Source organism: Gossypium hirsutum, chromosome A04, assembly GCF_007990345.1.
Source record: "Gossypium hirsutum isolate 1008001.06 chromosome A04, Gossypium_hirsutum_v2.1, whole genome shotgun sequence".
NCBI lineage: Eukaryota > Viridiplantae > Streptophyta > Magnoliopsida > Malvales > Malvaceae > Gossypium > Gossypium hirsutum.
In genome coordinates, this window is record NC_053427.1 from 61,304,008 (window position 1) to 61,330,876 (window position 26,869).

The window sequence follows — 26,869 nt, forward strand, 5'->3', positions numbered from 1 at the left end:
GATATATATGTACATATACTTCACATGTATACTGTTGAAACCTTATTTAGACCAAGAGTTGTTTTAAAAATAGTTGAGCAAACATGAAAATTTAAAATTTTAAAAACACTAGAGTTGTCACCGGTCTATTTGTTAGGTGTGATCGAGCATTAATAAAATCACATTTTAAAAAAGAAAATTTATTTTTTTTAATAAGGTAATTATTAGATTTGTGTTTAAAACCCAAAGTAAAATATGTTTGGATTTGAGAGTTAATTATGTAAGAGGAAGGTTATAACATCCTTGTAATGTCCAGAAATCAGTATCTTGTTAATTATATGTTGTCTCCAACTTTAGAAATACGAGTTCAGACTTTGGATGTTTAATTATGATTCTTTAAAATTAAAATAAACATGAATTTATTTAACCGGATGAATTAGCTTTTAAAAATTAAAAATTTGTCAGAATGTGATATTTTTATTTATTATAAAAAAATTATTTTTTATTCACTCATTTTTTAAAAGGAGGTTTCAACATTAAAACATTAAATGAAATTGCATCAAATAAATTTGACAACGATTTTCTAAATTTCCTTAATGTTGAAATGTTGACTTATTTTGCAAATTTGAAAAATAATTTTAATGATGAGGAATTTAACTAAATAAATATTTTTATCAATTGAGTTTTAGTTTGATTGGCATGAATATTGTTGTCAACGTAGGAGGATGAGGATTTAAGCGCGCTGAATCGCATTATCCTCCTATTTATAGTTTGAGGGAACTATGAGTAGTTTTAACATTGTTAAAAAAAAACAAACCAAATATAATCAAAATCTATAATAAAATTATTTTTAAAAAAACACACTTAAGCAATATGAACAGTACAAATAACTAGATGGTATATGATTTTTCCAAACATGCAACATGAGTACACATGACATACCAAATAGATGATTCTATCTATACCTTATATATATATAAATTACTATACACACATCAATGATGTAATATATAATTGTCGATTAAGTCTTAGTTCAATTAGTATGAGCATTGTTGTTAATATAGGAAGGCGTAGGTTGAAGTGTGTTAAAGCGCATTATCCTCCTATTTATGAGTTGGGGAGGGACTATGAGTAGTTTTAGACATTGTGTCATAAAAAAACAAATATGATGAGAAATTATAATGAAATTGTTTAAAAAAAAAGTGATGGGACATATAATTATATTTAATCAAACATTAATGAATAATAAATACAACTCATTACAATATGTATTAACTAGTAGGAATATAATATTTAAATTAAGCTTGGTTAATGAATCTTGAGTGTTCTTCTCCCATTGGGTTTGAGACTTGAACGATGTCAAATCTTTGATTGGTTACACAATTCTATGATTTTTGTCTTTTATTTTCTTACTAGTTTTTTTTTAAAATTACGTCATTACATATTTAAAAATAAAAATAATGAGTGATAAATAATATATTAAAAAAATTACTTGTGATTGATGTAATTTGTACATATGAAAGCATTAAAAATACTTAAATTAAGTTTATTTAAAATATGCACTTTTCATAATTAAAAAAAATTATAATTTATTTTCAAAATTCCAAAATGTAATAAAATATTATTATAAAAATTAAGAATTTCATAATTTAAATAGTAAATGCAATGTGAATAATTAAGTGAAGCTTCAAAAATTATTTTGTGTGTTGGTAAGACTTACAAATGAGGAAGTTTAAAATGTTGAAGTGTATTTCCAATTATAACTTAAATTCAACCGAATTGAATTTCAAGTCAAATAAAGAGGATTGCCATTTTAAATAAAATCAAAGTGTGGCCCTTATTTTTCGCCTTCTTTACCTCGCTTAACATATAACATCTCTCATTTTTATTTACAATTTTACCCTCAACGGTTTTTGGAAAATAATTTTTTACAATTAGTTTTCTTTTTTTATATTTAGATAATTTTGTAATAATATTTTTCTATTGTTTTATAGATTTTTTAAAATTATTTTTAAAAGTTATTTTTAATAAAACAAATACAATTTAAAATATATTTATTACAAAATATTATAAAAGCATTTAATTTTAATAATTGAAATTTATTTTATAATAATTAGTATCTTCTAGAGTCTTAATCATAAACAATGAGTAATTAAGACTTAATTTGAAGTTAATCTTATATTATATATATATACATATATATATACACACACGAGGGTGGACACTAATTGATTGAAGATAAATGAGATGAATAAAGTTAAGTATGATTTAAGTAAATACTTATATATATTATTAAAAAATATTATTAAATATTCATAAATTGTAAAATATTAATATAAATATTTTTAATAAAATAGTAAGAACATTATTTAAAATTATTATTAATGTAGCTTTTATTATTAAAAAATTATAATATTAAGGAATTTTATTAAAATAAAAATATAGTATTAACTTTGTTATTAATTTATTATATTATTATGTATAAACATTTATCTTTAATAATATTGAAAATCAGAATATCAATAGTATTGAAAAATGTAATATTTGGTATAAATATTTAAATATATATTTAATATTTTTTTAAATTAAATTTAAAAAATATTAATATAATAATATTGGGTTTGATTGAAGTAGACATGATCATGAGCTAGGTCACCTGCCTAGACCCGAAGGTCCACCTGAAAAGTGGAAGGGTTCGGGCAAAAATATAGGTCTGAAAAATGAGCTTGAATAAAAAATAAGGCTCGTTTCTAAATGGGTCAGGTCTCATGTAAGATTTTTTTATTCGGGTTCGGCCGAGCCCAAATTTGCATAATATTTTCCCATGTTGCTATTTTACTGCTATTTTTCTATTATATTGTTACTAATTTGTTGCTATTGTTTGGATATTGTATAACTCTTGTTTTATTCTTAGAGGCATTTGCTCACTAATTTGCAACTATCTTAGTGTTATTTAAGTATAAAGATTTTTTTGAATGTATATTCAATTTGTTGGAAAACATTTATTTTAATGTTTTTACTACATTTGATGTATTATATTTTTAAATTTGTTTTTATATAAAAAATAATATAAAAAAATCTAATACGACAGGTCGGGCTGGACTCGAGTTTAGCATTTTTTATCTAGGTCATGCTTGGACAAAATTTTAGGTACATTTTTTGAGCCGAGCCCAAGCTCGGACATAAAAAAATGGGCCTAGAATTTTCTATTGGCCCGACCCATGATCATGTCTATATTGAAGTTAATTTTTATATAAAAATCAAGTTACTCGTAAGAATCTTTCTTTTTTTTTTTGAAAAATGGCTTACGTTTTTCAAGAAGGGAAGTCAATTTATAGATAAGATGACTTATTTTCTGTTCGTTGTAAATAATTTTCTATTAACCAAGTTATTTTGCATGAAACAAAAATATAGGAAAATGTAAAAAAAGGAAAAAAAGAAGAAGAAGAAGAAGTATTTTCTATAAATCATTTTTCATGGAACAAGCACACCCTTAATTGTACAATTATTAATATCCAATTACAAGATTTAAGTTAAACAACATTACAAAATAAAATATGGGATTACCATTAATTATAAGTATTATTAAAAGTAAACCTGTTAAAAACTAATTATAAGTATTATTTTTCATGTAGTAAGTAACCATTTTATTTAATCATTATAGTTTAATGGGATTTTACCTTTTGTCATATGGATCACTCAAAAGCTTTATGAATGCAACTCAAAAACTTTATGAATGCATTTATATTTGTTACCAATTGTTTGATATAAAGTTTACCCATAGTCTCTCTTTAACCCTTAAATAGGCGGATAATGCGCTTCAACACACTCAAACTCATGTTCTCTTGCACTGACAACAATATCAATGCCAATCGAGTTATAACTCAATATGTCACGCTCCAAAATATAGGAGGTTAATTGAAATAATTAACAAGAAATAACTTAGGTTTGATGGTTAAATAGTTAGAGCACTTCCTAAAGGCCCTAAGTTCAAGCTACTCCTCTTCCATTTTTATTTTTTTAATTTTCAGCAAACTATGATAAAAACTATACTAAAATAAATACTGCTTGGTTTAAAAATTAAATAAGAAATAGGCCTAGACCTAATGGTTAACACACCCATTTCCCTTTGCATATCTGAGTTTGAGCCACTCCATTCCCATCTGTTTTTTTATTTTTTTATTTTAGGCATCAAGAGAAAATTACCATGCAACTCCTTAAAGTTTGAAAACCTTAAGTATTTAGCCCTTTTTCTAATTACATTTGAATTCTTGCTTCCTTTTCCAAACAAACAAATTTTTTGTTTTCTTTTCCCTATTTCTTCTCCCTTTTCTTTTTCATCTTCTTCTATGCATAATAATTTCTCTCCATTGCTGAAATTATTTTTGCTTCCTGAATTAAAATCAATTCTCGATTGTATCGTTTTCCCTACCAATTGTTGATTATGTCATTGATAGCATCCGATTCTTTTCATCCAAGTTTGGTAAGTACATTTCAATCCTAGTGTTTACACTCGAATTTCTGTAGAACTCCTATACACGTTAAACTTATAATTTGATTACACAACCATTTTTCAGCTCTTGTTGAATCTTTTGATAATCTTGATAAATTTTGAAATCAATCATTAACTCGTGTATAAATGTCATTTGAAGGACCCATTTTAGGTGCATCGGAAGATTTGATCATGAGGGATGTCGATCGGGCTTTCGGTGAAAGGTATGTGTTCTTTTACAAGTGAATTGTGGTAAATCGTGACTAAGATTAGGGCCACACGGGTGTATGGACCAAACGGGTGGACCATACGGCCATGTACCTCTGAAACCCTAGAATAGTTCAAATTTCACACGATCATAAACCCTTTACACGGCCTACTACACGACAGTGTCTCCCATGTAGCTTAATTTTGCAATTTTCACACGGCCACAGTCTATTACATGGCCTGGCCATACGACTGTGTAACCCTTCCACACGGTCTATAGCATTTCAAGCAGCCTAGCCACATGGTTGTGTGTCCCTTGTATCAAAATTTTGATCATAATTTATAATTTATTCACTTTAGTCCCTGAATAGTGCCCAAGCTATTTTTAGAGCTTTATTTCTCTTCATTGAACCCTGATAATATGAGTATAGAAAATCATGATCTAAATTATTATATTATGCATGGCATGTGAAAAATATATGCCTGATGCATTCGTATTACGTTTTTTATGGTCAGTATGCCTTATGTTATTATTAAAATGAATACATGATAAAACATGTTTTTTTTTTTTTGCTGATGATTGGATTTATTGTAAGCATATTAATTACTATAGTCTTGATCTATTATAAGTATGTCACACTACATTGCATGGGGAGGGATGATATGAATAGAGGAAGATTGACAATTTATCTGCAAATTTGCTGTGTATCCACAACCAGAGGCAGATTCAATCTGAGAGTTCTCTGTTGTGCAATCCATAACCATTTGCGAGATTTTTGCTTTGTCCACAACCATTGGCAGTTTATCTGTAATATCCTGAATTAGGGCTTAATCGGAATAGTGGTTTCGTAACCACAAATTTGAGATAGAAATAATTATTTTATAATTATTTTGATGAATATGATATGATTGCATGATTGTGTGAAAATTTCGTGATGAAATTCTATGCCTAAAGTGTTTAAATTGAAAGTAGGGACTAAATCGAATAAGTTGCAAAATTTGTATTCTAGAAGTTTTTAGTATGAAATTTCATTGAAATATTAATTAGGAGGTCTTAAATAGAAACTTGACCAATTTCTAAGTCTATGGAAAAAATTGGACATGGATGGAATTTTTGGAAAGTTTAGTAGTAAGGGCATTTTGGTCATTTAGTTATTAAAATGAATTAAAAACAAAATTAAAAGCCAATTTTTGTCCATCTTCTTCATTAGGCCAAAATTTCAAGGGTTCTCCATAGTTAGGGTTTGTTTCAAGCTTCCAAGCTCCATAGTAAGTGATTCCAAGCCTCGTTTTTAATGTTCTTTACGTTTTTGGAATCCCGGTAGCTCGATTAAGCGTATGTTAGCAATAATTCAACCTAGGGTTTATATTTGGAAAAATACTCATAGGTGAAATTTGTGTATTTTGATGTTTTATGATAGAATATGGGGTTTTAAATTATGTTAGACAACTTGTGCTACTCGGTTTTGAGTGAAAACGAGTAAAAGGGCTTAATCGGCAAAAATACCTAATAGTCACAAGTATATGTTAGAGTAAGAATTTGATGTTGCCATAGAAGGGAAAAATGATCAGCAAGTTATAAAACATAAGAATAAGGAATAAAGTTTAATTCCCGAGCCTAGGGGCAAAAGTGTAATTATGCAAAAGTTTAGGGGCAAAAGTGTAATTTTTCCAAAGTTCGTATTAAATGCTGTTTTGATGAATGTATGTATTGAATAAGATTAATTTGGCATTATAGATCAAGAGAAACGAGATTCAAGTCGCGATCGAGGAAAAGAAAAGATTGTGGACTAAATTGCAAAATCTTTATATTTTGGTACCAAGGTAAGTTCATGTGTAAATAATGTAGCATAAATGTTATTTTTAAGTTATTAATGTTAATTATATGATATGCTGATTTTTAATCGTGAAATATTATGCTTTGTGGTTAATATTGAGTAATATGCAAATTATGTTTACTACTTGATAAATATGAATTGCTACCGAGTATCGGTTCCGATATTCCATGGAAGACGGCAAATGTGAGATCGAGGGAAAAAGCCCGTTTGAACCTTAGGAATAGATTAGGATACAAGTGACATGTCACTAGGATGGTTGAGCATCCGAACTCGTTGAGTTGAGTCCGAGTTCACTTATGGATGCGAATGTCCGAACTCGTTGAGTTGAGTCCGAGTTCGTGAAATGTAACTAGGCATCCGAGCTCGTTGAGTTGAGTCCGAGTTCACTTATGGATGCAAACGTCCGAGCTCGTTGAGTTGAATCCGAGTTCACTTATGGGCGGGTTACATGGTAGCTTGGCTACATATGTGGCACTTATGTGCAAACTTTCCATGTATCCGAATTATATTCCGATGTGTTCAACGGGTAAAATTCTACTCAAATGGAGGAATACTCGAGATGAAAGGGATGTATTGGTAAGTGTTGTGAAATGAATACTTTGAACAGGTATGTACTTAACCCTCGGGTTGAAAACTCGATATAATAACAATATGGTAAGATGATAAATGAAAATGTGATATGAATGTCTCGGTGATGATTATGCAAATGATGTTTTATGTTTGCGTATATAGTTGTGTTACTTGCTATTTGCATGTGAGCTTACTAAGCATTTATGCTTACTCCCTCCTCTTTATTTACTGTAGTTTTGAACAAGCCAGCTCAAGAATCGGGATGGGTCGAAGGTTCGATCACACTATCCAAAGGACTTTCATCTGAGTAAATGGCTTGTAAAACTTAAGTATGGCATGTATAGCAATATACTTATTTTGTGTAAATAATTTTATGATATGGCCATGATTGGTTGAGAAAATGTTTGATATTGATAAGTCATGGTGATGGTTAAATTTAGATCATGTTTGATATCATGGAAGTTTAATAGGTTATCTAGCTCATAACAACTCATGAAAAGATGAAATTTGCCTTAAAACAGAATATTGCTGCAGCAATGACATGAATTTGAAAAATCACTAAAAATAGTATAAATGGAATTAAATGATGAGAAAGTTATGAAATTGAAGCTTAATGAGTCTATTTTCATATGGATAAAAAAAAACAGGCATATAAATTATACTTTATGAGATATTTGAAACCTTGTGAAACAGGGCCAGAGTGATTTCTGGATCCTATTTTCTGACTTTAAAAATTCATAATAAATTGTAAAAAAATAATTAGAAGTCATTCTTTATATGTACAGATTCTTTATTGAGTCTAGTTTTAATAGAAACAAACCTTGTAGTCATTGAAATTTTGTATAGAGAGATATCTGATTCGTAATACACAGATGTCAGAGCAGTCAAACCCTAAAACAGGGGAGACTTTAACTAATAAACTGTACTAATTGGCCCAATCAAAAATTCTAGAAAAAAATTAGTAAATATATATATGAGTCTAGATTTAGGGAAAATTTACGGATCTTGATTTCAAGTTTCGTAAATCGAGATATGATTTTTCTTGTAACTGTGATGCGGGTAGCTAGAAAGCTGTGAATGTAGAAACAAATGATTTGAAGTTCTTAATTTGATAAATTATGTTCGGTAACCCCTCAAGCTCGAATTCGGTGACGGTTTCGGGCGTGGGGGCATTACATTATCTACAAATCATTGGTGGTTAAATCACAACCCGATGTGTAGGTGGTTGGAGTTCAGGGAAACTCCCATTATGGTGTGTAGTTGTCACACCCCGAAACCCAATTTAGTAGAGTCAGGTAATTAAATCTTAGGCTTGAGTGAGATAACAAGTTCAGTGTTGTAGAGATTATAAATTAATAAAATAAAATAATTAACTAGGTAATAACAATAGTTGAGTTAATAAACATAGAGGGTTAAATTAGAAAATTAGTTAAATTAAAAGGTCTAATGAGTAGATTAAGAGATTTAATGGAAATAGGAGCTATCAGAACAAGGGAGGAAATATAAAGGGCCTTTAGGGTAAATAACCCAAAATTTAAAATTTAGATGGCTATATAAGAACACCCACCATCCCTTCCATCCACATTTTCAACCATTTCAAAATTTTAAAAGAAATTCACTCTTTCTTTTTCAATTTTCCATCAACACTTAGCTCGTTTTTGTTTAAATTAATTCAATTTTATGGAGATCTTCGAATTAAAGGTAAATATTATGATTTCTTGTGGATTAAACATTTATTATTGTGATTTCAATTTGTGTTTTTATAGATCTAAGCAAGAAAACAAAATATCTATGATTTTAAAGTTTGATTTTGCATAAAAATGGTGAATCTCATAATAAAAGGGCTATGTGATGATTTTAGAATGATTTTCAACTTATTTTAACATGATTAAGAGGTTTATAAACTTGATTTAACAAATATTTAAAGGTAGTGTATGAATCGAACGATTTTTTACTTTGAGATTGAAACAAACATGATTTTTCCGAAAAAGGTTAATTTATGAAATTGAGTAAAATTAAAGACCTAGATCTGTAATTAGGCATTAAATATGATATTAGGAAGTGAAAAGTGAGTATTTAATTGAGTTTAATTAGAGTAATTGAGATATTGAAGTCACGCAAGGGGAGTTTACCAGATTTAGGAGAGTGGCGAGTTGTTAAGTTGTTAGGTGGTTACTCTGTCTGTTTAGAATGCTAAGTAACCTGTGTTTTTATATTTTATGCGAAGCCTTTGATTGTGGTGAATCTGCCTCAACAAGAAAGGACAAGGGCAAGCAGAAGATGGTATAGGTTCGGCAATCAGCAGCGAGACACAAGCGAGTGTTTTGGTATATCACACTTAAACACAAGTTCGTGTGCTAAGGGAAGCCAAGTAGGTATGCAAACCCCTTAATTAAATGCGCGGACCCTTGTATGTAACATGCAAGCACTATTATATTCTTATGTGAGTCTTACTTATGACTTGTGAATTCTGTTACCATGTGTGCGAACTGTATTTAGATGTGTGTGCGAGCCTTCTCACTTATGCAAGCCCATATACATGTGCGAACCTATATGTATTTGCGAGCCTATATGTATGTGCAAACTCTATGATATGCGAAACCTAACACATGATATATGCAAACCCTGTCACATGTGGTACACGAGCTTATATATGTGTGAACCTAATAACGCGCGAGCCCATATATTGTGTGAACCCTCACGAGATACATACGGACTTTGCTTTTAAATGTTTTAGGCGAGTCTGATGTCTTATGCAAACCTAGATGCATGTGCGAACCTATATGCTATATGTGAACCTATATGTATGTGTGAACCTATTTGAAGTATGCGAGCCATGCCATAAAATGAACCCATGTTATGCGAACCTATGTGTAGTGCAAGCCTTGCAAAAAATGTAAGCTCTACTAAATGCAAACTGTCATGTGTGAGCTTAACAATATTGCAATCCCTATTATATTTGAATATTGTGAATGTGATAAAAATGATATATTTACACTGTGACCTCTCGAAATCATTGGATATAGTTGGCATGACATAAGATTGTGAGTACTCACCCTTATTATTGTGATGAGCATTGTGGCCTAGAGATGCATTGGAGAGATAAGGGAATATAGAGCATAGCTCAATTCACCAAAAATGCGTAAGGCTCTATGAGTCATGAAGTGTGTTGGAGAGTGTGAACATTCGTGCTACACTTATATCGAAGATGTGTAAGGCTCTTTGATTCAAAAGTGAATAAGGAGATTCGTTTATCCAATGTGTGGTGATAGAGTCCACTTATATGTTTCACAGTCACAAGTTGCCAATATATCACTATAATATGCATGAGTATTGTATATAATGTGAACTATTGTAGCATGATTAATTGCTAGCATGATGAAATGTTTATATGTGTTATATGCATAAGCACTCATTGAGCTTCAATAAGCTCACAATCCTTACATGTTCATTGTAGATAAGTAGTTAGTGCGACATATGGTGAAGTGTGGCAACCTGGTGATCCAACTCAAGGTAAATCCTTTCGAGTATGTGACGTGTTTTCAAACCTTAAAGTAGAAGGCAATGTGGAACTATCCTATAGGATTAGAATTTTACTTAGACTTATAAATAAATTTTCACGAGTTGTAAATGATCATTACGGATTGTATAATTTGGACTTTGGACTTTATATTTGCTTCGTTGAGTGCATGCCTTTTTGGATTTTATACATGTTGATTGATATTAATTTGATAAATTAACAAGCTTATATAGGTTAAGGAGATTGCCGGGAAATTAAGGTATGCCTTTGTACCACTTGTATGTTTAAATCAAAATAACAACTTAGGATGCATGAGATGAATGTGGAACATGATTAAATAAAACCTGCGAACTAACCAAGTGTACTTCGAGCTAACCAAGTGTACTGTGAGCTAGGGGGTCGTAAGTATAGGGTCTTGCTAGTACCAATAGGGGGTTCGACAACACGTAGTGTTCGTCAAGACTAGTGTTCGCCCAGTTAGGGATTTCACCAAGGTAGGTAGCTCTCTAGATAGTGAGGGTGTTCGCTAAAAACTATGAGAGTTCACTAGTAGGGATCGCCAAATTGGGATAGGTTCACCAGTGACGATGGATACGTTAGCTTGCAAGTTCACCAAGGAAGTTAGGTTCGCCAAACATTAGGGTGTTCATCGAACTTTAGGGGTCGTAGAGAAAGATATGAGCTAGGTCGCCAGTTAGGTCGCGAACTAGGGGGTTCGCAAGGCCAGTCGTGAGTTGGGTTCATGGGTAGGTCGCGAGCTATGCTCGCTAGGTTGTTGCGAGTTGTTGATTTTTTTTTAGTAAGGCTGGTTTGTAGGTGACTTAAATCTACACTAATATGCTTGTTTTTGATGATGTGAATAGAGAGCATGTTGTTAGATTCATTTTTATTATGATTTGTGTTGCAAATGCAAGGTGTGCATGGTTGATTAGTGTGTTTTGTGATGTTTTAAATGGAGAGTCACTTCAGTGGTTAATGTGACATTCGAAATTCGGGTCAGACTGCCCCGACTGGGTTTGGGTGCCATAGTAGTGGTGAGGTAGGATCTTTCCTGTTAAACTGAAACTATATGACTTTCACTAAGAATGTGCATACAAAACTGGGATTTCTAAAATGACATATATATACAGATATTGTTGAATGATCTGAAATATTGATATTCTGAAATTGCTATTGTAAATTATTTCTATGTGTCGTATTTTTGTATGCTTAATCGTTTGTACTGATTTCTTTGTGATTAAACTCACACTGAGCTTCATAGCTTACTCCCCTTTTTATTTCCATCTCTACAAATAACCCAACATGTTAGGACGCAGGCAGACATCCGGAGGGTGTTAGCTTGGTTTTGATTTATTAAAATACTTTAGATGTATTATTTGATATATTTATTTTTCAGAGACTGTAATGCTTTATTTTTAAATTGTGACATGAGATGTAGGATTTGGGTTTTCTTTTATCATAGCATGCATGACATTTAATTTATTTTTTTAAATGTTGAAATAAGGGTTTAATTAATTATTTATGAAACATAGATTTTATTAAAACTAAGTAAATATAACTTTTCTACTACTAAATTATAAATAAATTATGAGTAATAAACGAATTGGTTATTAACTAAGTTTTTTTTATGAAGTTATTGTTATATAGGAAAGTTAGTCTAAATCGGGTTTTGATAGCTCATGAGTTCCTAAAAATAGACTAATTTTTCTTTTAAAAATAAACAAATGTTTTAATATAACTGTTTTAAAAACTCCGTATACTTACTGGGCCATTTTAGTGGCCGATGTAATCTTCCGAATTCAGGCCTAACGTTTAGGTCGAGTTGGGGAGGTTACACAATCGGCATAAATACTTAAATATATATTTTTAAGGAAAATATGTATGTTAGTAATAGGGTTAAATTTAGTACCTAAACTTATCCGCTTCTCCCAAATTAGTACTTATGGTTTTTTTTGTCCCAGATTGGTACCTTAGCTTTTTTTTTCCGTCAACTAAATTGGTACCTGCCTCTAACGCCGTTACTTGTTTGGTGACGTGACAGTATTGGCCAATCGCGCAGCACCACGTGGACTGCTATTTCATTTTTCATTTTCCCTTATTTTATCCCGTTTTCATTTTTCCACTTCTTCTTCCCTATTTCTACACCATTGCTATAAAGAAGCCTACTTGCCAATGTGAAAATGAGACAAACTAAGCCAATTGGACTAGTATGTTTATCCCAAATCAATACATTGATCAAAATAGAAAGAAACTTATTAACCACACCAATGACAGTAAATGTTGTAACAAAAATTGCTTTCCTAGCTGCAAATCCAAAGAAACTAATAAGAAAACCAAATAAACAAGATAAACATACAACAACAAACACCAATGGTTCGAATCCCGACCGCCACTCACGGCGACAAAAAGCTCACCGCACTCTTCACTTAAAACCCGAAAAAAAAAGTGCCATTATCAACAACTACATGTTATTGTAAAACACAAACCCCTAAGTATTCAACCCAATGATGAACAAAGACACAAATGCCAGCTTTTCTAGGCATGGTTACTTTCTAAAGGTCGTATTAACGACAACGACCAAAAGGAGTGTTAAAGATCGGAGGATGTCTTGACATTAGGGTGGTGTATGAGAAATTTCTTATTTTATTGCATTTGACCCAATTTTTACTTTGATTTTTAATCTTTGATGAAGGACTTGACTTGTATTGTTTGCACCTATCCTGGATGATTTTGGGCAATGTTTGTATGGTGATTTTCATTAAGCTTTAGGCTCTTTTCTTTTCTTTTCTTTTTTTTTTTGTAAAGTATAAGAAATAGTCTAAGTTGAGGGTGGCTAAGATATTTAAGAGTTGTCTGTTAGTGACTCTTTTATTAGAGAGCAACATTGGGAAAGGGAAATGTAGTGTAATAAAGATAATGCTATTAGAACTAAAGAGCTTGCTGAGAATAAGTTCATAGCAAATGACATTAACGGAGCAAAGAAATTTGCTTTAAAAGCCTAAAATTTGTATTCTGGTCTTGACAGAATTCCTCAAATGATAGCAACATTCGATGTTTAAATTTCTGCAAAGAACAAAATCAATAGAGAAGAAGATTGGCATGCTGTGGCTCATCAGAGAAGGTTGGACGGTGGCCTAACGGTTGGTAAAAGTAGGGTAGAAAAAGAAGTAAAGAAAAAGTACAGAAAAAAAGGGAAAACAAAAAAAAATAGAAAGAAAAATAGTTGCAAATAGAATGTCACGTGGCACCGCGTGATTGGACAATGCTGCCATGTCATAAAAACCTAACATTGTTAGGCTTAGTGTAACACCCCTTACCCGTATTCAACGCTAGAATAAGGTACGAGGTATTACCGGACTTACATCAAAAGTGAACATACAAATCGAGTCATAAATTTGCATCCAAATTAAAACTATTTGTATTCAATCATAAAGTCCTTAATACGAGCCTACGAGGCCCAAAATATGCTTTGAAAGTGGTTTGGGACTAAACTGATAACTCAGGAAATTTTTACAAAACTTAGAAATTTTTTGCTATAAACAAGGGTCACACGCCTGTGTGGTTTGGGACACGCCCATGTGGGTAGGCCGTGTTGTTACACACTCCCATGTCTCTAACCCGTGTAACTCTCTGTTTTGCAAAGCATGAAAAAATTGAAGTCACACGGCCAAGCCACACGCCCGTGAGCTAGGCCGTGTGATAAATTAATTTTCATAAAATAGGGGCAGACTTCACACGCCCATGTCTGGAGCCGTGTCCCTCACACGGTTGAGACACACGCCCGTGTCTCTGCCCGTGTACTCAATTCTGAGCATTCTGTTTCTCAAAATTAAGGTGCAGGGGACACAAGGCCAAAACACATGCCGATAGACATGGCCTAGACACACGCCCGTGTGTCTACCCGTGTGGATAAAATAAAGGCTATTTACCAAGCCATTTTCTACCCTCATCTACATATACATACACAAATTCAATGATATAAATCATGGTATACTTAGGCAACCAAAACATTCACAATCATGGTCAACACATGTCATTGCAATAGCATCATCTATCATGCTCAAGACATTTCATTATGCCAAATCAAATATACCAATTTCACATTCATTAACACCACTAAGACTACTTTCAATTTGTATTAACTTATGAAGATACTCTAGCATACCAATGAACCAAACTCATCCATTTCACAACAAGTCATTAAGCCGCATTCAACATTTAGAAAATCAATATAAACCACATCATCAAGGGCATTGGCACATACATGCATATATGTATAAATATATATAAGCTTACAATCAATTTAACCAAAATGAGCTAATTTACATGGCCAAATACAAAATCAAGCTTTTAACTATTACAAGCCAATACATTTGACCAAAATCATGTTGACACATACAACAAAATGACCAAGTCCCTATACATGCCGTATACTCAAAATGTTTAAGATCATCGATACCCAAAATGACAGTTTGATAGTGTGATGCGATCTCCGATGATCTCCAATCAGAGCTAGATTGGTGACACTATAAAACATGAAAAGTAAAACGGAGTAAGCTATATAACTTAGTAAGCTCGTATGAAAGAAATAAGCAAATCTTACCATACATTTAACATTCAAGTAATAAATATAAGTCGATGTAATTTACCATAATCTCATAACCCTAGATCATTCCATCATAAACTTACCTTGAGTTTATCATTTCGCGAATTTAATAATCATAAGTTTTGTGCACATATCTGTACCAACTCGTAATGGTTTCATACTTATTCTCATTTTTGATATGCCCAATGAACGACTCGAAATAATAATATCGGATATTCAAGAAATCTTGCACACAAGGTGCCACATATGTAACCATTGCTACCTCTATCTCATAACACATATATGCTCGCTCTCAAGCCATCAACGGGCGTGCTCACACAAGCTGTCAGTTAAGACGTAGTTACACGGTGCTGCTCACACAAACTGTCAAGTAACTGCAACATATGCCGGTATACTCAGCCACCGGTAGGACGTACAGGACCAGCACCCGAATTACATATTATAAAACCCTAGTGACATGTCATTTTTATCCTAATCTATTCTTATGGTTCGATTTGCTTTCTCGCTTGCCAGGATGTCGTCAAATGTGTCCGTAGAGTCGATTTCACAATTCATGCATAAATTAAAGCATTTAAAATACAATTCTAACAAAGCTTATTAACATACGAACTTACCTCAGTTACAAAAACGATGAAAATGATCTATTCGTCAATTATTTTATTTTTCTCCCGATCTTCACCCGAACTTCGTTTCTATTGATCTATAATACCATATTTAACTTATTTAGTCATCAAGCTATTCAATTCAGTCCGAAATCACATTATGGCAAAAATTACATTTTTGCCCCTAACATTTTTAACATTTTACGTTTTAGTCCCTAGGCTCGTAAAATGAATTTCTTTCAATTCCATTACAACCCAAGCCTAGCCGAATATTACTAGTACTCATAACAACCCACATTTTTCATTTATTCACACTTTTTTGCACATTTTATAACCTTTTACAAATAAGTCCCTATTTGACGTTTTTATCGAAAATCACTTTACAAATGTTGTTTAACTAACAACAAACATGTATTTTCTACCATCAAACATCAAAATACAAACATATTTAACATGGGTAAAATTTTATACTTTAAATTTCTTTCAAATTAGTCCTTGAAATAACTAGATTAAGTTACAATGATCTCAAAAATGTAAAAATCGTTAAAAACGGGACAGAAACGAACTTACAATTGAGCTTGAAAGCTTGGCCAAAAATCTTAGCTATGGCTTCTTGAGAATTTCGGCTATAGGGGACTAAATTGAAGAAGATGGATACTTTTATTTAGTTAATTTGTCTTTATTTACCAATTTACTAAAATACCCTTAATGCATAACTTTAAAATTTCACCTAATCATGTCCATTTTTGTCCATCCTAAAATTATAAAGGTCTAATTATCATTTAAGGACCTCCAATTTAAAATTTCATAGCAATTAGACACCTTTAACTTATAGAACTCAAATTTTGCACTTATTGCAATTTAGTCCTTCTAGTCAAATTGAGCACTCAATCGATAAAATTTATTAACGAAATTTTCACATAATTATTCAATCATGCTATAGACCTTAAAGAAATAATAAAATAAATATTTCTACTTCAGATTTGTGGTCCCAAAACTACTGTTTCGATTTGACCCAAGAACAGGCTGTTACACTTGGGTACTAATATAGTGGACGGCAAAAAAGTTCGAGTACCAATTTGGGACAAACAAAATTCATAAGTACCAACCTGGAAGAAGTGGATAAGTTTGGGTACTAATTTTATATTTAACCATTAATATTAAACATTATAATATTTGATATTAATGTTTTTAATTTTTTTTAAATGAAAAATTATTATATGACGCTTAATTCAAGATAATTTTTATATAAAGATAAAATTATTTATGAAGGATTTTTTTTTTGAAAATATATATTTGTAGTTTTCAAAAGAAAAAATGAATTTAGAGGAAAATGTTTGATGAGTTTTGGGCTTTTTTTATTATAAAAATGACTCATTTTTTTTATTATTTATGAAAATGACCTACTTTGAAAATTATGTACGTAAATGGTCCATTTTGAATAGTAAACGTTGGTGACGCCATTACCATTGGCGTCACCACCTCAAATTTTAAAAAATATATTATTTTTTTAAGTATTGGTGTTACCGAGCTAAAGTATAATTATATAAAACGTTCAGTGACCTGATGATGTAATTACCCTTTTAGATTGGATGAAAAAAAAAAGGGTGGCACCATTTCTCTTGACAGCACCAATTAAATGCTTTTAAAATTTTGGTCTATTTGCAAGTTAGGTCAGTCCTCTTTTAAAATTGTCAAAGTGAGTCATTTTTATAAATAATCAAAATTTTTAGATATTTTTATAAAAAAGATGCCACAGTACTGGAATGAAAGTGAAAAGACTGGCCAATCAAAGTGAAAATCCCAACGCGCATAGGATTTTGGGATCTCTTTTATGTTATTTTCCTACTCACTTGGTTTGAAATTGAAGTTGCATTTGCTTCTTTAGATAAACTCTCAATCATATTTAATTAAAAAAAGGTGGCAGGTTTTCTGAACCTCCATCAATAACTACAGAAAACCTCATATCTTCTCTGCTTCAACCTCCAAACATATCCCATCGCTCTCTCAAATCCGATGCTATTGATCAAAGGATTCTCTGTGAACAAGTAGCGTACAAGCGAAATCGATTTTTTGTGTGTTTTAATAGGCAAAAAAAAAAATGCATTCGTGTCATCTGCTTCTTGAAGAGCCAATCAGGATGGCTTCAATTCTGGAGCCATCCAAGGATGTAAGTTTCACTTTCATTTCAAATCAAATTGTTTAAGCTTTAGACTTATTAGTTGTTTGAATCCCACTAGATTTGAATCTATTTTGTTTCTTATCTTCTTTGGCAGAGTTTTTCCCCCGCAATGACCAAGATTGTGGGAACTTTAGGTCCCAACTCTCAATCCGTTGGTGTTATTTCCAGTTGCCTTAAAGCTAGAATGTCTGGTACTGTTTTTGCTGCCTCTCTTCTATAGTTTTATTTTTTTGGCGTAAATTACTGTATTATTGGGAGTTGGAACTTGGAACCAAGTTTTTTTTTTTTTTAGCAGTGGCTAGATTCGATTTCTCGTGGCATGATCCGGAGTACCATCAGGAAACTTTAGAAAATCTAAAGGCAGTCGTTAAACTCACTAAGAAGCTCTGTGCGGTATAGTATAGTCTTTATATTTTGGTTGATTTACATTAGTTATAAAACTTTTTTCAGTTTCCATGGAAAATTGTCCGTTTTAGTGTAAACTTGCATTCAGTATAAAACAGAATGTTTTTGTCATGTTTCTCTTGTAAAAATGTCTTCTTTTTTTTTAATGTTACTTGAGGACATTTTTTGCCAGAATTTTGACTGTGACCGTGTGTCTGGTAGCTGTTCGTTACTATTCTTTGACTGCTTGCATGGGGATAATGAAACTTAAATGATGAACAGAAAAGGAAAAAACTTAAGAAAATAAAGTGATTTCTATCTAGTTTCAGGCTATGTTGGATACTACGGGTCCTGAGTTGTAGGTTGTTAATAAAAGCGGGCAAGCCATCTCACTTAAGGAGGATGCTACTATTGTTTTGACATCCGATGAAGGATTAGAAGCCTCTTCAGAATTATTTCCTATCAATTTTGATGGATTGCCAAAGGTTCAATGCTAGTCCTCTACTTCTCATTGCGTTTTGTTTATCTTATATTGTTTGCTCTGAGAAAGCACCTGCATGAGCCTTTCATTGTTGCCCTTCGGAAAACATTATGCGTTTTCGTTAATCTTACCTTCATGTCTTTATATACAGATTTTCGTTCTCTAGGGGTTGAGAGGCAGGCATTGTCTGGTGAAATACTTATAACTTCTTAATACGATAAATTTAATTACAATTTTTTTTCATTTAGCTCAGAGGAAATTGTATTTGCTGGTGATTCCCTTGTTTCTTTGTGCAATCTTTATGACAAACCATTTAATCTGATTTTTTGCAGGCAGTGAAGAAGGGAGACACTAATTTTATTGGTCAGTACCTGTTTACTGGGAGTGAAACCATATCTGCGTGGCTGGAGGTAAGGAAAGCCAGACCAGATATATGAGTGGTTGTCTTTGTATTTATGTTGAGATCTTTTTCTGTTACTTTTGCTGCCTATTCGTTGGTTAATTAACTATGCAATTTGAACATTACATAAAAATTCCTAAAAAGCTATCATTGCCTAAATTGTCTACAGGTTACAGAGGTAAATGGAAATAACGTGGTTTGTCTGATAAAGAACTCAGTGACATTGACTGGGTCATTGTTCACCCTGTATGCCTCTCAAATATCTCTTGATTTGCCTACCATTTCTGATAAAGACAATAAAGTGAATTTATCATTTATTTTTTCTTGTTAATGATTAAAGTAATGGAGAAAGTAACCTCTCTCTCAGTAAGATTTAGCTTGTTTCCTGATGTTTCCCATCAAGTCTTTTTGTGACCTGGTAATACTTGCTTCAGTTTATAAGTACTTGGGGAGTTCAAAACAAAATCGACTTCCTCTCACTATCATTTACACGAAATGCAGAAGATATGCGCCACGTAAGTAGACTTTTGTCTATCCTTATGCGGATTCTTTTTAGAAAAAAAAATTCTGCACTTCTCTGATAGATCTTGCAATTTTCTTTGTAGGCTAGTAAGTTCCTTTCAAATTTGGGTGACCTCTATCAGACACAAATTTTTGCGAAGATTGAGAATGTAGAGGTGTATAAGTTGTATTTGCTGAGAATATGAAAATGTAGGTTTTGATTGCACATAATGTGAAAAAGAATGTGACTAATGTTGTTCATTTTTCAGGGATTAAACCAATTTGATGAGATCCTAAAGGAAGCTAGCGGTATCATTCTTTCCCGTGGAAATTTGGGCATTGATCTCCCACCTGAGAAGGTCAGTCTTAACTCTGAACCAGCAATAATCTTGCTGATCTTATAGTCCTTATTATCAAATATGCAACTGGTTTATATAAATACTAGCGATCCAATTTGTAGAGGGCTATGTGTATGTTGCATTACCTTTCTTTTTTCAAAATATATTTTGTTGAATAAATCATGCAGTCTGTTCAATCATGTATAATTGTACACTATAAATACAATTATAAATGCTTTTTAGTAGTCTTGGATTCTTGGTTAGAGTTCATTGCTAATTAACTTCCCTTTCTCTGCAGGTGTTCTTATTTCAAAAAAGCTGCCCTTTTTAAGTGTAACATGGCTGGAAAACCTGCGGTTGTCACTCGTGTCGTGGACAGTATGACTGAGAACTTGAGGCCAACTCGTGCTGAGGCAATTGATGTTGCCAATGCTGTTCTTGATGGTATATTACTATATTGTGCACATTGTTTCCAACTTCGTTCTTTTATATATATATTTCAAATTCTTTATGATTACATGCTATTTGAGTCGAGATTCATTGATGTATGAAAAAAACTTCTTATCTTGTTCATTCAACTTGGGAACTTACACTTTTTCTAACAAAGATATAAATCTTTCCTATTATTTAATGGTTATTGCCACCACTCACAATAAAGGACTTAAAACCCATCCTTTTTATTGTCCAATTTTCTTATAATTGCATGTTAGGAGTAAGCAAATGAATGAAGATAACAGTAGAGAACTAATGAATACAAAGAAAACAATTGGCTAAATATTTCTTATTATTATTTCTCAACTTGAATGAATCTGTACTGAAAGGATACTTATATACATTGAGAAGTTGATAACTAATGCTAACCACTGGAGCTAACAACATACCAGAATGTAACTGACTATAACAACCAGACTTATCTCATATATATTAACATTCACCCAACTTCTCGATGGGTAAAGCCCGAAGCAAATTCTGAAACCTAGCGAACAAAGAAACAGACAATGGTTTCGTAAAGATGTCAGCAACTTGGTCACAAGCTGGAACTTCACCAACAACGATAGCGTCTTGAGTAACTTTCTCATGAACAAAAAATAGATCAAGTTCAACATGTTTGAACTTGGAGTGTAAAACCGGATTTGCAGCAACTGCTACGCACCAGAATTACCACACCAAATATTAGGCAGATCAGCAGATGATATTTGAAGCTCCGTCAACAGACACACTAACCACGTGACATCACTAGCGGCAGCAGCCAAACTTCTATACTCAGCCTCAGCTATTAACCGAGACACAACCTGTTGCTTTTTTGAACACCAAGAAATAGGTGTGTGGCCAAAATAGACGTAATATTCAGTTGTAAAACGGCGATCATCAAAATCCAATCCCCAGTTGGCATCAGCATAACCAACGAGAGATAGTCGATCGGATGGCCAAAAAATCAATCCATGATCTATGGTCCTACGCAAATACCGTAAAATTCGTTTCAGGGCTACAAAATGTACTGTAGTGGGTGCATGCATGAACTAACATACACGATTTACAGTATAAGAAATATCTGGTTGAGTTAAAACTACATATTGAAGTGCACCAGCAAGACTCCGATATTCTGTAGGATCAGCAAGACGACCTCCGTCATCTTTAGACAAAGCTAACGAACTGATCATTAGTGCGTGAACACTTTTTGCATTATTCAAAATGCTTTTATCAAGTAACTCCCTGATGTACTTCCGCTAGCATAAATGCAAACTTCCAAAAGGCGATTGAGTAACTTCAATACCTAAGAAGTAATGCAGGTCCCCCATGTCCTTGAGTGAAAATTCTTTGTCTAGTAACTGAATAAAACTAGTTATACTAGCAGCCATACTCCCTGTAACAATAATGTCGTACACATAGTCTAGAACATAGAGAACAGACTCAGTTGTGACACGAATAAACAGAGACACATCAAACTTGGATACTAGAAATCTGGTAGAGACCAAAAACTTCTTCAATTTATCACACCCAGCTTGAAGAGCTTGACGCAACCCGTATAAGCTTTCATTAGACGACATACCAATTTCTCGCCATTTGGACCGAATTGAACATATCCTAGAGGTTGTTGCATGTATACCTCATTGGTGAGATCACCATTCAAGAAGGCATTATCGACATCGACTGACGTATCTGCCAACCACGAGAGACAGCAACGAAAAGAATGGTCCGAATAGTAGTAGGCTTGACCACAAGACTGAATGTTTCCTTGAAATCACATCCAGGAACCTGCCAACATCCTTTTGCAACCAACTGAGCCTTACGCCGAGCAATAGTCCCATCAGGATTTTTTTATTTTAAAAAGCCACTTACCTCCTATTGCCTTGCGGCCAGAAGGAAGAGGAACAAGTTCCTAGGTGGAATTGTTTATGAGAGCATCATACTCTACTTGAACAGCTGGTCTTTATGCAGAATCAGCAAGAGCTTCCTCAACCATGCATGGTTCATAGGCAATAGCTTCAATAGAGAGAGTTTTGGGTTTAAAAATTCTAGCCTTGGATCAAGTAATCATATTATGAGTATTTCTCACTGAAACAGATGGTGACGGCTCAGTAACTAAGACTGGAGTAGGCGAATGACACCCAGTTATGGATGGAGCAGTCCCTAGTTCAGCCAGTGAGTCTGCTGGTATAGGACTATATTGAGGAGTAGACTGAGGAGTAGGTACTTGAACGCTAGTAGGGCTCCCGACGGTGGCAAAAGGGTGAGACACAGTAGGACAAACAAGAGGAACATATGTAGGAACATACTCACTGTTGTCTGCACGATCCACAGTAGACGATGAAAACAAGAAGTATCGCTCATCAAATATAACATGACGAGAAACAATGATTTTATCGTATGGTGTAAGACAATGATAACCTTTATGTTAAGAACTATACCCCAGGAATGTATACAGTTGAGATCGAAACCCCAACTTATGACTCACAAATGGTTAAAGATACGAAAATCATAAGTAGGTTCATTACGATAGAGCACTTGATAGGGAGACTGACCTTTCAGAATAGGGGTAGTTAGACAACTAATGAGATAGACCGCACTACAAAAAGCATAACCCAGTAAGTCATGGGCAGATTGGCATGTGCGAGAAGAGTGAGGCCAGTATCAACAATATGACGATGTATTCGCTCAGCAACTCCATTTTGTTCAAAAGTATGAGGACAAGACAGATGATGTAGAATCCCAAGATTAGCCAGAACAGACGTAAAAGCACGATACTCTCCTCCCCAATCACTTTGAAAACTCTTAATGTCCTTCCCAAACTGATTCTTGACCATCTTTTGAAACTGAATGAAACAGTCAACAGCTTGAAACTTGCGCTGAATTAGATATACCCAAGTAAATCGACTCCGCATGTCAATGAACGAAACATAATACAGATTAACACCACATGCAACTGAAGCCGGTCCCTACAAATTAGAGGCAACCAAATAAAAAATGTCCTTATATTCAGTAGAAGAGTGTAAAAAAGGTAGCTTATGAGATTTTCCTTTTTGACAAGTAATACAGACATTATCAAGACAAAATTTATGAGAAACAATTTTACACTTATCAAGAACATTTTTAACAACTAAGGCAGACGGATGACTGAGCCGTTGATGCCACATGGCAAAAACATCATCACCAATATTATGAGCATGAAGACTAGTGTTAAGTACGGAAGGAGCAACAACAAAGTGACCAGGCGAGACCAAAGAAAAATGATAAAGACCGTCATATGTATGGTCCCTCAACAATATTTCCCAAGTTAGGATGTCCTTGACAACACAATAAGTTGGATGAAATTCAAAGAAGACATTATTGTCATGGCAAACTGAGAAACAGATATCAAATTCTTCCGTATACTTGGAACGCATAAGATATTAGACAAGTGAAGAATCTTACTCCTTGTAGGTAAAGTAGAGTTCCCAACACACGATATTTTTATAGGGGTCCCATCGCCTATAAGAAGAGAATAGTTACCTGAGTATAGTGTGGTCTCATGCAAAGCAGTGACTTCCCGACATACATGATGTGTGGCCCTAGAATCAGGACATCAAAAGGAGTTCCCTACAGGTAGGGGTGAGCAAAATTCGATTCGATTCGAAAAAATCGAAAAAAAATTTGAATTTTGAATTATTCGAATCGAGTTAATCGAGTTAATCGAATTAATCGAATCAACTCGAATTTTTTTTCGAATTTCGAGTTCGAGTCGAGTTGAATTCTCGAATTCGAATAACTCGAATAATTCGAATAAACCGAATATAAACTATATTTTTAAATTTTTTTAGATTTTAAGCTTTTAGTAATTATAAACCCAAGCCCAAATATTTTATTAATTTATTTTATCCTATTTTTTCCCCACCCCAACCCAAGCCCGTTTGCCCAAAATATTATTTTCCCAAAACCCATTCCTCCCACAAATCCAAATCAATTCAAACCCCCCATACCCCAGCTGTAGCCAATTCCAATTTCCAATTATTTTTCTTATTCTCTGATTCTCCCTGCCCCCAACTCTGTTTTGTATGAAATGAAACCCTAAAATTAAACTCTTTATTCAAACCTCCATTTCCATGAAACCTTAAACTTTATTTTTCTAAAAAAACCCTAAAATTAAAATCTTCCTTCTTCTTTTAATTCATTACAACCTTCAAATTAAAATCTTTACTCCAAATCGAGTAAGTCTTTGTCTTTGTTGAACTGTTATGTAATATGCCCATGTATGGGTAATTTAATTTTTATGTTTACTTTGCATGCATGATTTCTTTAGGAATTTTGATGCATTCTTCTTGCTGTAAATTTTCATCAAAATGGTGTAAATTGTTGGCATGTATGATAAACTTCTGTAGAAGCATATACTTGCAAAGAAAGACAATTTTTTTTTTCTTTTTCCAAGCCAGGGCTGATTTGGTTCCCCAGAGCTTTTGAGTCAATAAAATGCTTTCAAGCATTGTTTTTCAAACATAAGGCTTATTTATTACTCAACCTTGATATAAACATGCACATACATGGACCTGGATAATGAGATAGAAGTGTTGCTGTGATTGAATTGATTTGAGCTTATGTTTAGTTTGCAAGAATTTAGTTTGCTTTCTTGCCTGCAAAAATGCTGCAGGTTTTGTTCATAATGTATCGTTTTAGGATAAATGGTCATTTTGAGATGCAATGTTTGTTTTATGAGGGATGCTGTGTGATGTCTGGTTCCCTTTCACCATAGATTTCAATTTGTATGCCCATTTTCTTTGCAGCAAGTTTTTGAATTTTCCAGGAGTAAAACATAACAAATGGCCTTTCTATTTCCTTTGCTAGATGCACTACACACTCTTTTTTTCTTTTAATTCCTTTTCTTTTTATTGCAATAATATCCCCACAATTTGTATCAACTTCATAAATGTCAAACCTTGATCCTTACCTTCAACTACTTTTGTGCAGGAAGAAGTTGATTGCAGATGCAAAGGCCAGTTTTATTCGACAAATACCTAAACCACTAAAGGAAGAACTAATCAAACGTGGTGAGTTGGAATATTGACAAAAGTTTTGATCTGTTGAGGCCTTGTAGAAGTTGTTTTCTTATTTCTTCAATATAATTTTGTTTTGGCTAAAAAGTGAGGAAATCTTAATTCATTTTGTATGAAGAATTTTGGAAGAAATCAATTAGTATTAAAATATTAGCCCCTCGAGTCAAAGTGCGAGATAATTTTATAACCGATTCTTCCAACCTTATTGGTCTCATGGATCCGATTATTGTGCGTCTATAAATTTTTATATTTCTTTTCATTTATATATAATTTCTTATAACCACAGTAATTTATATTTATTTAAATTTTAAGTGATATAATCGTATCGTATGTTTTAAATTCTAATCTTAATTCATTTATTTTTCTTTTCAAGTCCAAAGCTATATGGTAACACTAAATTTCAAAGCAGTCTTTCATTGGCAAACTGTAGTCATAATACTGTTATATAAAATTGTCTAATAATTACTTCAAATTTGAGCAAGTTTGAATAAAAATTTATACTAAAAATATGAATTTAAACCAAAAAAAATGTAACGCTTCAGTTTCCCTTCAAGTGAGATCTATTTTCTAATAATATTATGTAATTTATTTACAATGATTGAAGAAGAAAAAACCTACAACAGTGGGCGATGATGGGGGTTCAGGGAATTTTAGCTTTATCCACTATTCCACTTGATGTACAATAACCCTTAACAAATATGAATTAGTATCCTTATAATGTGTTATTAAGTGCTATCTATTTTTAATTTATGCTATTGTACTATTATATTAATTAATTTATGCTATTATACTATTATATTAATTAATTTTTAATTTAACTGATTTATTAAATTTGATTTTAAATCAATTATTGGTCATGGTTAGTGATTGCAACAAATGTTTACTTGTAGATGAGTGATCCAAAGCGAGATAGTTCAACTCAAAGTTCACAAAATTCTTCCCCAAGTAAAGATGATCAAACAACAACCAATGAAAATGTTCGAAAAAAGATTACTCCAAGATCAGCATGTTGGAACCATTTCACCAAATTTGTGACTAAAGAGGAGGAGAAGAGAGCAAGGTGCAATACCTGTGATGTTACTTACACCATGGAATCAACTTCGGGTTCTACAAAAAATTTGAATAACCATTTGAAAACATGCCTAAAAAGACCTCGAGGTAATATTTCTAATCTGAAGCAATCAGAATTAGCATTTGTGAAGGTTAGCCAAGAAACAACGGATTTATCAACTTGGGTGTTTGAT

At 32.7% G+C, this 26,869-nt stretch overlaps 1 pseudogene; it reads left to right on the forward strand.

Moving 5' to 3' along the window:
- The first annotated feature begins 17,583 nt into the window (after positions 1-17,583).
- LOC107948394 (pyruvate kinase 1, cytosolic-like) lies at positions 17,584-20,726 on the forward strand (annotated as a pseudogene).
- Positions 20,727-26,869: the final 6,143 nt, after the last annotated feature.